The sequence below is a fragment of the Elephas maximus genome, chromosome 4 (assembly GCF_024166365.1).
Source record: "Elephas maximus indicus isolate mEleMax1 chromosome 4, mEleMax1 primary haplotype, whole genome shotgun sequence".
Taxonomy (NCBI): domain Eukaryota; kingdom Metazoa; phylum Chordata; class Mammalia; order Proboscidea; family Elephantidae; genus Elephas; species Elephas maximus.
Window position 1 is genome coordinate 111,465,302 of NC_064822.1, and position 14,295 is coordinate 111,479,596.

Below are 14,295 nucleotides of genomic sequence, written 5' to 3' on the forward strand. Positions count from 1 at the left end.
CAATTCTCTATGAGCTAAAATCTGTATTTTGGAAATTCCAGGTATAGGTTTTAGTTGCATCCTTTAGAATTTTATGTAGCCAATCTTCTTTGCCCCCTAGGTCAGTTTTTTAAACATTTAAGATGATCGTTCTTTATCCCAAAGTAATACCAGATTAAACAATCTCAGTGCATTCACATAAAAAGAGAGTATTGCTCAGTTGTTATTTGCATAGGATTTGGATTTCAAAACCTACATACGAAATTAAGATCTAACATCTACTTACTCTGTGACTGAGGGATAATCTATTTAGACTCTTTAAATTAGCTTCCAGTATAAAGTAAAAAAAAACTTTCCTAAATGAGAAAGCTCACTTGATTTAGAGTAGCATAGAGATTCGGAGATAATTTTTTGGTATGGTGTAGTTTTTTTTTTTAGTGGTTAAGTGCTACAGCTGCTAACCAAAGGGCCAGCAGTTCAAATCCTCCAGGCGCTCCTTGGAAACTCTGTGGGGTAGTTCTATTCTGTCCTGTAGAGTCACTATGAATCAGAATTGACTTGATGGCAGTGGGTTTGGTTTTGGTTTATCATTAAGCCTGCCGATCAACACTTCTACTGAGGTTCATGAAAGGAGCCTGAGTGGCACAGGCAGTTTGTAATAGGCCTCTAACCCAAAGGTTGGTGGTTCAAACCTACCAGCAGCTCTGTGGAGCTAGACAAGGCAAACTGCTTCTGTAAAGATTACAGCTAAGAAAACTCTACGGAGAAGTTCTACTCTGTAACACATGGAGTTGCCATTACTGGAGTGCTAACTCCACAGAAGCTAAAAACAATAACAAAGTTTAGGTTTCTTATGCTGAAGGAAACAATGACTATTTTTGTGAAGTATTAGCACTAAATGGAATCAGAAATTAATCTTTTCTGGAGATTTATAAAATCAAGTAAACTAATACTTACAAAATTCACAAATGATCTATATCTTGGAATGTCTACGCTAGAAAAAGATGGAGGTATTTGATTAACTAAATGAATTCATAGTGGAGTATCATTAGGATAAAGAAAATAAGAGAACTAAGTACAAAGAATGAAGTGATTCCAGCAGAGCAGAACATCATGGGTACAGATTAGACATTAAAAGGATGAAAAGCCAGCAGTAGATTAAATAACAATGGCTATTTGTGAGAGTCAATCGCTATCATAATATAAAAATAAAATAAAGGGATCAAATAGTAGGGTAGCAGATAAAGGCTGCAATTATCAACAAGCTTCAGTGGTGTCCTTTTATAAAAGCCAAAGCCATTGTTTTATATAACTAAGATACATCTTTTAATTACATCCTTCAGGGCTTGTTTTACCTGCTTATTTATTAGAGTGTATATGAAAGGATTTAAGAGAGGTGCAATTGAAGTGTTGAGCACGGCTACGCCCTTGTTTAAAGCGACCCTCTCCTCTGAAGAAGGTTTAATATACCTAAAAATGCAGCTGCCATAAGAGATAGAGACAACAATCATGTGGGAGGAACAGGTGGAAAAAGCCTTCTTCCTCTGCTGGGCAGAAGGGATCTTCAGAATTGTTCTCAGAATATATGCATAGGAGAGTATCACCAGTGCCAGTGTAATCAACAGTATGACAATGGCTGATATAAAACCTAACAATTCTAGAGACCGTGTGTCTCTGCAGGAGAGTTTCAGTAGAGGAGAATAGTCACAGCCAAAGTGGTCAATAATGTTGGCATCACAGAACTCAAGCCTTAAGGCCATGATAAGTCCAGGAGAGATGGTTAACAACCCAGCTAACCAAGAGGTAATAAGCAGCTGGGTACAGACTCTGCTGTTCATAATTGTTGCAGAGCGAAGGGGTTTGCAGATGGCCACATAGCGGTCATAGGACATGGCAGTCAACAGGAAGAACTCTGATGCACCCAAGAAGATGGCAAAAAATAATTGTGTCATACAAGCATCATAGGAAATCCTGTTATCCAGAGTCATAATGCTCACCAGGTACCTAGGGATCCAGTCAGATGTGAATGACATTTCTAAAAATGAAAAATGCCTAAGAAAGAAATACATGGGTGTTTTGAGGTGGGAATCCAATAATGTGAGCATGGCAATGGTCAGATTTCCAGTGACACTCAATAAATATGTTAGAAATAGAAAAAGGAAAATTACAATTTGCCAGTTTGGATCATCTGTTAGTCATACAAGAATAAATGTTGTCACCATTGTATGGTTTCTCATGGTTAAGTTTCTTCTGAATTCCGTCAGTGCTGAAAAAAGAAAATAATTACTTTTAAGTTTAAAAAAGCATTTTAAGCATAAATGTAAAAGTGATATGAAGAATAAAGTACCTCAATTGAAATTCATGTGGTCTTTCACTCCTGTGATTTTAACCATTTCACATAGCAGTCAGACCCAGTATTGATCCTGCTTATTTCATCTCCTTCTCTGGGCAATCATTACTCCCTTTTCTCCTTTATCTTGTAGAAGAATGGTTTTTTTATTCTTGGTTATAAGAACTGGAAAATTGATCTGGTTTAAGTTTTCTCCAAAATGGTAAGAAATAATTCCTGCAATCTTACTGAATCCAATAGATTACATCTTTTTTTTTTTAGGTTAGGTTGATTACATTTCTTGTTAATATAATCTTTCATCAGTCTCTTTCAGTAAGATATAGCTTTTCTGTATACTTTTCCATTTTAAACAAAGTCTCAGGTCTGAATTTTTGTATTCTTATAACAGTGGTACTGTTCTCACGATACGTTTTTGGTTGGTATTTAGTTTCTATGGTACTACCAATTACAACTTTTAATTGAGCAAACTTTTATGAATTTTAGTACAATGTGAATCTTAAAATCAGTATCTAAATATCAACCTGAAATTATACAGGAAATTTGAAATAATTTTACTGTATTGTTCAGTCAGTTTTGTCAGTATAAACATCTTTATCAATATAAGAAATACTATTTTACATCCAGTAGTATTTAAGTACTAAAGCCTTTCACAAATACAAAGGAATGTATATCTATCAAAAAGTTAATAGAAACTATTGAAGATTACTGTTTATGGTGCTGTTTTTTATACGTAATCTCAGACACTCTCTCGTTTATGTACATTGAAACTTTATGCAAGTATTTTCTTTGTTTCCAATTCCAGATTTAATTGCTTAATCCTGTGGTCACCTATTCAGAATACAATAAATTCTATGGTTATTCCTTTGTAAACAAATCAACATAATAATAAAAATACTTACTTTCCATGAATTCCATAAGAGTTTCATTTGCTGATATATTATGGGATATTGCTATTTTATCATTAACCTAAATGTAGTAAGAATAACTGTTGCTATAAAATAGTTATTTCTTTCTAACCCATCTTTTTTCTCTGCTTCCTCACTCTCCATGGAAAACATGTTCCCATTAAAATCCAGGATTGTTTTACAACAAATGTAAATATCTGGGGACCTCTTTGTATATATATTCAATCAGCATACAGTTGGTAGCATTTTCAAACATACAGATATTTTTTATTTACTAATAAAAATTAATGTTTGTTTCAGTCTAATTACTTAAATTAAAATCTGGAAACCACATTTATTTAGCCAGAATAAAAAAATAGTAGTTTTTTTTTAATTGTTGTTATTAATAAGAAATCCCTCCTCATTCACTATAGTTTCTGATTCTCCCTGAAGAAAAATGCTTTTGCATCCACATCCCCGTAGATTTATATTTGCTCTTTATTAACTAAGAGGATGTTTACTCAGAACTGGTACAGGGCCCTAGGGATTCTTGTGAAGAAGATACTAATTGACTATCTTCATCGTGAACTCTAAACACAAAACAAAAAATGTTAATTAAGAGTCTAGTCAAGGATTCTACTAGAAAACCAGAAACATTGATATTAAAATGGACTGTAATTCTGGGGGTGGGAGGATGAAAAGGCCACGTAAATAACGATGGGTTTTTCAAAGTATTTGAGCTTAGACTGCTCCACAGGGAAGAAAACTGGAGCTCTTCCATTCTCCATTCATATAGGAGAGTAAAGACAGTAATGTTGTCCTCTATGGAAAAAAACATTGTCCATAAACTCCATTTTGTTGAATATTCTCCAGCTTTTTCATAATATGAGTTAGAGGTCAAATATACTTATTTCTTACCTGTCTACACAACCTCTTAGATTGAAATATTAATTATGTACTAATATGTCTGCACAAAAGCAATGGCACCATCAATCCTTTGAAAAGTGTCTAATTATAGATATGAAATTAAATCAAATATTTTGAGAGAAAAAATAATCTATACATTTGTCTACATGTTCTCTAAACCATGGAAGTGAATTATTCCTGCATTAAGTATAATGTAAAATTACAGAAAAATGTATCTTTTATATTTCATCTTTATGAAGAGGTAGTTCAAATGTATAAAATACGATGGGGGGGGAGGAACACCTGAATTTGAAGCAGAAAAATATAGGAAGATTTTCTACAGAGAAAAATACCAGTATTTAATTATGTATGAAAGGAAAACTTTTGTGTGTGTGTGTGCTTTCTTTCTTTCTTTTTTTTTTTTTTTGGTGTGCCTAACCAAAGCCACATATGCGTTGTTTTCAATTGCCTCATATGCATGCGAGGGCTGGACGGTGATTAAGGAAGATCAAAGAATTGACACCTTTGAATTGTGGTGTTGGCGAAGAATATTGAACATACCATGGGGTCAAAAGGACGGAAATATCTGTCTTGGAAGAAGTTAAGTCAGAATGTACCTTAGAAGCAAGGATGGAGAGCCTCCATCTCATATACTTTAGACACATTATCAGGGGGGATCAGTCCCTGGAGAAGGACATCATGCTTGGTAAAGGAGATGGTCATCAAAAAAGAGGAAGAACCTAAATGAGATGGATTGACACAGTGGCTGCCAAAATGGACTCAAGCATAACGAGGATTGTGAGGATGACACAGGAACAGCAGTATTTCATTCTGTTGTACATAGGGTCACTATGAGTTGGAACTAACTCAATGGCACCTAACAACAATAACAACAACAACACAAAAGGAAGGAGCCCTGGTGGCATGGTGGTTAAGCAGGCTGAAAGTACAGTGGTTCAAACCCACCAACTGCTTGAAGGGACAAAGATGTGGCAATCTGCTTCTGTAAAGATTATAGCCTTTCGAAAATAACAGGGCAGTTCTACTCTGTCCTACAGGATCACTAAGAGTTGGAACTGACTTGATGGCAATGGGTTTATGTATGTATGGGATGAGATTATTGTGGGAGATGATTAAATATATTTTAGAAAATGTCTAAATTATGAATTATGTAACTAATAAGAACAATGTCACTTCCACTATGGTGATCCTGCTGGTATTTGAAATACTGATGTCATAGCTTCCAGCATCATAGCAACACAGAAGCCACCATCATATGACACACTGATAAATGGGCGATGGGGCAAGATATAACACCACATAATAAGACAAGGTCACCTAGGGCATCACTTTAATAGGCACTGTGGTTAGATGTATTGGAGGAAAGAGTTTCAGCACTAAAAAAAAAAAAAAAAAAAAAAAAACTCGCTATTGAATCGATTCTGACGCATAGCAACCCCATAGGACAGAGTAGAACTGTGCCACAGAGTTTCCACTGAATGCCTGGTAGACTTGAACTGCCAACCTTTTGGTTAGTAGCCATTACACTTAACTGCTAGGCCATTAGGGTTTTAGACACTTTTTAAAAAAATATAGGGTGAGAAAATCATAAATTTTGCCGTTATAGGAACTAATTTTTATGATTATATGATGAAAGTTGTGTAGAAATAATTTGTAGGTTACTAAGCTTTAAAAAATACTTGTTCTACTTAATAAAAATTAAATTATTGTTAACACTTTGTTATTTAATCCCAAAGTACAAACTTGAGTATATCCCACCTAAATTTAGAGACCATCTCAATGGTAGGTTTGATGCATTGAGAGCTAATGACTACAGATCAGATGAGCTATAGGATGGCATCAAGGGAGTCATACACAAAGAAAGCAAAAGTCATTAAAAAGACAGGAAAGAGATAAAAGTAAAGTATTATAATCACATGTGCAAAGACCTGGAGTTAGAAAACCAAAAGGGAAGAACATACTCAGCATTTCTCAAGCTGAAAAAACTGAAGAAAAATTCAAGTCTCAAGCTGAAATATTGAAGGATTCTATGGGCAAAAAATTGGATAATGCAGGATGTATCAAAAGAAGTTGAGAAGAATACACAGTCACTTTACCAAAAAGAATTGATCAACATTCCACAATTTCAGGAGACAGCATATGATCAAGAAACTGTGATACTGAAGGAAGAAGTGCAAGCTGCACTGAAGCCACTGGCAAAAAATTAAGCGCCAGGAATTAAAATAATACACATTAAGATCTTTTAACAAACAATGCAATTTTGGAAGTACTCACTAGTCTATGACAAGAAATTTGGAAGATAGCTACCTGGTCACCGACTGGAAGAGATTCATATGTGTGCTCATTCCAAAGAAAAGTGATCCAACAGAATGCTTAAATTATCAAACGATGTCGTTGTTATCACATGCAAGTAATATTTTGCTGCAGATAATTCAAAAATAGTTATAGCAGTACATCAAAGGGAGCTGCCAAAAATTCAAGGTAGGTTCAGAAGAGGATATGGAATGAGGGGTATTCTTGCTCACGTAAGATGGATCTTGGCTAAAAGCAGAGACTACCAGAAAGATGTTTACCTATGTTTTATTGACTTTGCAAAAGCATTTGACTGCGTGAATAACATTGGGAACAATGCCACTTCCAGAACGTTTAATAGCGTTCATGTGGAACCTCTTTATAGACAAAAAAGCAGTGGTTCAAATAGGACAAGGGTATACTATATGGTTTAAAATCAGGAAATGTGTGCATCAGAGTTGTGTACTTTCAACATACTTATTCAATGTGTTTGATGAGCAAATAACTGAGAAGCTGAACTTTATGAAGAAGAAAGTAACATCAGGATTAGAGGAAGACTTATTAATAACCTGTGTCATATGCAGATAACACAACCTTGCTTGCTGAAAGCAAAAAGAACTTGAAGCACTTACTGATGAAGATCAAAGACTACAGCCTTCAGTATGGATTAAACTTTAACATAAAGAAAACAAAAACTCAGGAGACGAGTCCAAGATGGTGGAGTAGCCAGAAGCTTCCTATGGTCCCTCTTAAAACAAAGACCAGAAAAAAACAAGTGAATTGATTATATATGATCACCTAGGAGCCCTGAATATCAAAGCCAAAGTTGAGGAGTTGGACTGAGCAGCAGGGGGAGGGAGAGGCAGTTCAGAAGCAGCGAGAATTTGCCTGACCTGACTTGGCTTGCACCCTGCAGGGTGAATTGGGTTGCACACACAGGCTGTGGCAAGCAGTAGTGTTCAGGTGGCATTTTCCAGATCAGAAGAAACCAAGCAGCAGAGGGTCTACCCAAGCCTCTGGAACCATGGAGAAGCAGTGCTCAATCAGTGAAAATTAAGTTTAAACATCTAATCCACCACACCGATCAAAAAAAACCCCTCCTGCCTTTTGGGGAGTATCTCTCTCCCATTTACCTGCCCCCTCCCCATTCTACTATGGGTGCCAGTCTGGCTTCATCAATTGCTGGGCTGGAAGTATAAACCATCTCGTGCCCCAAGCCATTCTCCTGGTTTGGAGAGGGAAAAAATTAACAAACAGGAAAAAAAAATCTGCCAGCTCCCCTAAGCCATGAACTCAGGTCAGGCATAGCCACTTTGCACAGGCACAGGCATAAGGGGTCCACATACTCTGAATGAATTTTACACCTGCCTAGACCTGTGTGGGTCCGTTTCAACAGCATAGGTCCTCATTAGCACAGTACGACAGGGCATATGCCTGAATTCTATTTTCAAGTGCAACAGCTATAAAGGGAGTGGCAAGTTCATGATGTTTGACACCACCCTGCCCATTAAGCAGGGTCCTCACCTACCCATATCTGGGGCCTAACGACTGGTGGCTTCACCCACTCTACCTAGCCACCTGAGACAGGGGTCCAAGAATAAGTGGTTCCTCCCAATCCTTACAGCCAGCGTCTTTGGGTGCCCAAAGTCCAGCTGTCAAACCCACCTACCTATGCTCTGTAGGGAACAGAGACTGCCTTCCACCCAGACACTCAGGGGCAGCTGTCAGCCCCTCCTTCGCTCTGTATATGACCCCCTACTATAGCCAGATACTTCTGTGCCTACTTCAATCACCCCTGCCTGTCTGGGACTGCAGATGAGGGCCTACGCCACACACTCGATGACTGACAATCTGGACACCTGAACTGAATCCACACTAGAAAACTAAACAGACTCCTGGGCTAACATACCTAGTTACAGGATGTGGGAGCTCCAAAGGTGTCAATAATCAAACTAGCTCACACAACAGGCCTGTCTGGGCATATCAAAACAAAACAAAAGAAGCTAGGGCATAGTAAGCAAACAAAAAATAAATATAATAACTCATTGATGGCTTGGAAACAACAGTCAATATCAAATCACATAAAAAGGCAGACCATGATAGCTTCAGCCAGCCACCAAAACAAAGAAGCAACAAACCTCCCAGAGGAAGATAAAGTCTTAGAAGTATCAGAGGTAGAGTTCAAAAGATTAACATACAGAGCTTCTCAAGAGATCAGGAAAGAGGTCAGGCAAAACCCAAACCAAACCAAGGAACACACAGACAAAGCAACAGAGTAAAGTAAGAAGGTTATACAAGAGCACAATGACAAATTTAATAGGCTACAAGAATCCATAGAGAGACAACAAACAGAAATCCAAAGATTAACAATAAAATTTCAGAATGAAACAACTCAATAGAAAGCCATCGGAGCAGAACTGAGGCAATGGAAGTCATAATTAGTGAGACTGAAGATAAAACAATTGACACCAACTTATTAGAGGAAAAATCAGATAAAAGAGTTAAAAAAAATGAAACCCTAAGAATTATGTGGGGCTCTATCAAGAGCCATAACCTACAAGTGACTGGAGTACCAAAACTGGGCGGGGGGAGAGTGGGCAATTAATGGAAAATACACAGAGAATTGTTGAAAATTTGTCAGCAGAAAACTTCCCTGATATTGTGAAAGATGAGAAGACATCTATCCAAGAAGCTCATTGAACCCCACACACAGTAGATCCCAAAAGAAAATCATCAAGACAAATTATAATCAACCTTGTCAATACCAAAGATAAAGAGAGAATTTCAAGAGCAGCTAGGGATAAATGAAAAGTCATCTACAAAGAAGAGTCAATAAGACTAAGCCCTGACTACTCAGCAGAAACCATGCAGGCAAGAAAGCAATGGGATGGCATATACAAAGCCTTGAAGGAAAAAAATTGCCAGCCAAGAATTACATATCCAGCAAAACTGTCTCAAAAATATGATGGTGAAGTTAGGGCATTTCCAGATAAACAGAAGTTTAGGGAATTTGTAAAAACCAAACCAAAATTACAAGAAATACCAAAGGGAATCCTCTGGTCAGAAAATCAATAACCTAAGATAAAACCCAAGACACAGGATGGAACAACCAGATATCAATGCAGATAGGGAAGTCACAAAAATAAATCAAAGCTAAAACACTGAAAATAGGGAAACAGACATTAAGACGTACAAGATGACAACAATAAAACAAAAAAGAGGGACTAAACGATATAGTGATAGAGCATTCATATGGAGAGGAAGTCAAGGCAGTATCAAGGAATAAACGATTGGTATAAACTTAGAAAAACAGAGGTAAATATTAAGGTAACCCCAAAGGAAATGAACAATCCTACACATCAAAATAAAAAACAAGGAAAACATAAAGATTAAGCAAATACAAAATGAAACAATGAAAAAGATGAAAAGAAAATACAAATCACCACTTGGGGGTGAATATAGGACTGTAAGCATTTTTCAACACTTACAGAACTTTAAACCACCATAGTGACTTTTACTGAATGTGAATTAAAAAAATCACTAGGATGTTGGTGGAATTCAAAACGGAATGCAGAGTATGACAGATGACTTCACTGTTTTACAAAGTAATGACATATCCAAAACACAAGAGGGTGGGTAAGAAAGTCACTGACCTGAGTAATTTTGATAAACATCATTTTTGAATACTCCGCAACTCAAGAGTAAAAGATCACACTGTATTATGGCTGATAAAACTGATTAATTGTACATAGTCTAGCACTTTTGAAACATGCTTACCAGGTTGAACAAACAAAGGAATATATGTTAATAATGAGAGCTAGGTTGCTGCCTATAAGGGAAAGACATTACAAAGAAGCAAAGGGGAAATGCTATAATAAACTGTGGGCTGTAGGATTGGAGTCAGAAGTATCATTCGGAACTTAGGTTTATTTTTTATACAGGTAGAAGGATACATAGATGAATTGTACGTATATAGATGGTTTAGTGTACAAACTGGTATTTTCTATCTCTGTCCACTGACAAATTCCAGGAAGAAGTAAAAAATAAATAAATAAATAAAGGCATTTATTCCAGAAGTGAAAGTGTGAACTGCCTTTCTTAAAAACACATTACTTCTGAGACACAGAAGGTATGGTGTGTATTAGTTTTCAGTGTTGCATAACAGAGGACCAAAAACTTAGAACATTTAAATAGCACACTTTCATTATGTCAGAGTTTCTGTAAGGCAAAAACATGGCCACTGCTTAGCTCGATGCCTTCAAGAATTCACAATGGCCGCATCCTCATCTCCAGGCTAGACAGTGGATAGATCCTCTTCAGAAGCTTACTCAGATTGTTGGCAGCATCAGTTTTCTTATGTCTGTATAATTGATGACGCTTTGCTTCTTCAAAGCCAACAATGAAGACTCTAGAGAAAATCAGCTAGCAAGAAGTCATATGCATGGTAGCACAAGAGTGACTTTGCATCTTTCTTACAAAATCTAACAATTACAATAACCATACTGTGTTAAGTACAAGCAAGAGAAAAGGTCTTTTCCACACTCACGAGGAGGAGATTATACAAGGGCATGAACACCAAAAGCTGGGGTCATGGACACTACCTTTAAGTCTATCTGCCACATCTTGTAAAAGAAATATTTCCCTGGAAGGTTGGTAACAAAGAAAATGGAAATTGAATGAAACACTAAAACATAACGGTTATAAAAATGTTAGAAAAAGACATAAGATGTACCTTTTTTAAGTTAAAAAGTACTGTTTTAAGTAGTCATAACAAAAGAAAGTTATTCTGAAATAAGACAATCAGCCTAAGTCAACTATAATTCTCAGAACCATAGAATTGCCTGCTCTGACAAGTACAGGAGAATATGAAACACGTTAATTCCAAGGAGAAAAGAATTTGGTAAACTTAAAAATGCACTCACTCCTCAGGTATCCATACCGTTACGTTCTAAAGATCCGGTTATTAAGGGAGATTGGCCTTATGTGAGAGTCCAGCGTTGCGCCCCATCTTGGCGCTGGTGACCCCCCCACCCCCGCATCACTCATCTGCAGTCCGGCACCTCCGATTCATCTAGAGATGTGTGCGATGTGGCAGGCCGCCCTTGCCCACCACACCTGCCCAACTACTGTGGAACCTGCAGCAGTAGGTGGTGGTAGTGATGGTAGTTGGGTGTTGCCTGCCGTGGATGGGGACCCTGCTCATCCTCCCTCTACCCCGGCCACTGGAGTCCCATGCATCTCAGTTCCTCTTTATTCAATCATCCAGTCAGTTTCAACTTCATGAATAACTTTACCAACATAAAAAACTTTAGTTTCTATTCAGTAATAATAAAGTACCAAAAAGAAAAACAAACAAACCCGTTCCCATGGAGTCAATTCCAACTCATAGTGATGCTATAAAACAGAGCAGAACTTCCCCATAGGGTTTCCAAGGAGTAGCTAGGAGACTAGAATGACTGGTCTTTTGGTTTGCAGCCAAGCTCTTAACCACTGCACCAGCAGAGCTCCAATGAAATATCCAAGACTTTATTAAATGCAAAGAAATACGTACAGTCAAATTTTTTAAAAACTTATTGAGAATTTTTGTTCATGGTGCTGTTTGAATGCAGATGACCTTTCAGATACATACATTGAAACTTTATGATGAGTCACACAAATATTTTCTTTGCTTGTAATTCTCAATTTAATTGGTTTAATCCTATGGTCTATTACTCACAATATAATGGATTCTGTGGTAATTATTTTGTACATAAAACAATAGTACACTGAAAATACTCACTTTCCATGAATTCCTCAAGAGTTTGTTTACTGATATATTGTGAATTTTTTTCTTTTGTATCATAAACCTAGAAGCTAATTGGAATGAATTTTGAAATAAAATGTTTATAGCTTTCAAACCCTTAACAATTTTTTTTTCCCAATCTCTAGTTTCTCTTCGTAATTATTTTGGTGAAGTCTTTTGATGAGCATTAAGTGTTTAATTTTTAGAAGATCCCAGTCATCTCACTTATCTTCTGGGGTTTGTGTCTTATTAGTTATGGTTTGTATCCCATTAATGCTGTGTATTGGGATCTCTAGAGTTGATTCTATTTTTTCGTCTATGATTTTTGTAGTTTTTGGTTTATACTTAGGCCTTTGATCCATTTTGCATTAGTTTTTGTGTATGGTGTGAGGTATGGGTCCTGTTTCATTTTTTTACAGATGAACAAACAGTTTTGCCAGCACCATTTGTTTAAAGACTGTCTTTTTTCCATACTTTTTCTTTGCTTCCTCAATCTCATTGGAGAAATTATTAATATTAAAACCTCAGAACATTTAATAACAAATGTAAACCCTGTTGGATCTCTTTTTCTTTCCAATCAGCACACAGTTGGCTTATTCAGAGATATTTTTCTGATTTTCCTTCAAATAAAAGTGTATAATATCTGGGTTCATCCTAACAGTCTAGTAATTAAGCTATTTATTTGGAATCAAATTAGTAGATTTTTTTTCAATAGATTTTCTGATTCTCTCTTGAAGATATCACAGTAGATTTATCTCTGCCTTTGATAACAAAGAGGAATTTACTCAGGTGTAAGACCCTGGGGATTCTTGTGGAGAACACGCTAATTGACTAGCTTCATCATAAACTTAAAAAAATAAAAACAACAGAATTAACTGTGTCTTTATGGGATCTACTGGGAAATCTGAAATTTTAATATTAAAATGGAGTCTAATCCCCATAAAACCAAGCCCAATGCCAACAAGTTGATTCTGACTCAAAACAAACCTACAGGACAGAGTAGAATTGCCCCCAGAGCTTCCAAGGAGCAGCTGGCAGATTCAAACTGTCGACCCTTTGGTTAGCAGCCATAGCACTTAACCACTACATCACCAGGATTTCCCTAATTCCCATACTAGGGATTAAAAGGTTGTATTAACATCTTGGAAAACCCTGGTGGCATAGGGGTTAAGTTTGGCTGCTAACCAAAATGCCGGCCATTCGAATCTACCAGTTGCTCCTTGGAAACCCCATGGGGCAGTTCTACCGTGTCCCATAGGATCATTATAAGTCAAAATCTACCCCACAGCAACAGATTTTTTGGTTATTTACAACTCAAGGAGCCCCTGGATGGTGTAAACAGTTAATTGCTCGACTAACAATAACAGAAAAGTTGGCAGTTTGAACCCACACAGAGACACCTCGGTAGATAGGCTGAGCAATCTGCTTTGGAAAGGTCACAACCTTGAAAATGCTATGGAACAGTTCTATTCTGAGTACATGGGGCCAACTTTAGTTAGTTGGAATTGACTGGAGGGCAACTAGCAACAACAACAATTTGATGTTTTTCAGTGTATCTAAGCCAAGATTAATCCAAAGAGAAGAAAACTGCAGCTCTCTCATTCTCCATTTGAAATAAATGAGATCTAAAGAGATTAAAATTCCAGAAAGAAGGGAAGCTTTCTGAAGCAATACCAATATTTTCAGGTTTTTTTTTTTTTTACTGGGGTTGATTGCTGTATCTGACCTCTGGTCGGAGATGAGAATTTGAGCTTGGTTCCAGTGGAGAGGTGTTTTTCTGGTTCAGAAAAATCAGCAAAACTATTGGCAGTCCAACAGAGTTGGAGTGAAAAATAGGAAAATATATGAACTTCAAATAAAAATTTAGACCACATTCATCCCTAAAGACACCTGCCAAATTCTAAAGCTAGATGGCATTGAAGGCAAAACAGGTAAGCAGTTCCAGCAGGCTTCCCTTCTAGCATGTAAAGAGCTAATCTGTATATTTCTGAAAATCCTACTCTCAATGATAAGAAAATATAAATTCTATCCCTACCGCAGGTTATTAATTGTACATTTGGAGACCCATACAGTAGATATAG

At 36.8% G+C, this 14,295-nt stretch overlaps 1 pseudogene; it reads right to left on the reverse strand.

Annotated features, from left to right (window-relative positions):
- Nucleotides 1-1,283: 1,283 nt before the first annotated feature.
- LOC126076359 (olfactory receptor 6C74-like) lies at nucleotides 1,284-2,216 on the reverse strand (annotated as a pseudogene).
- Nucleotides 2,217-14,295: the final 12,079 nt, after the last annotated feature.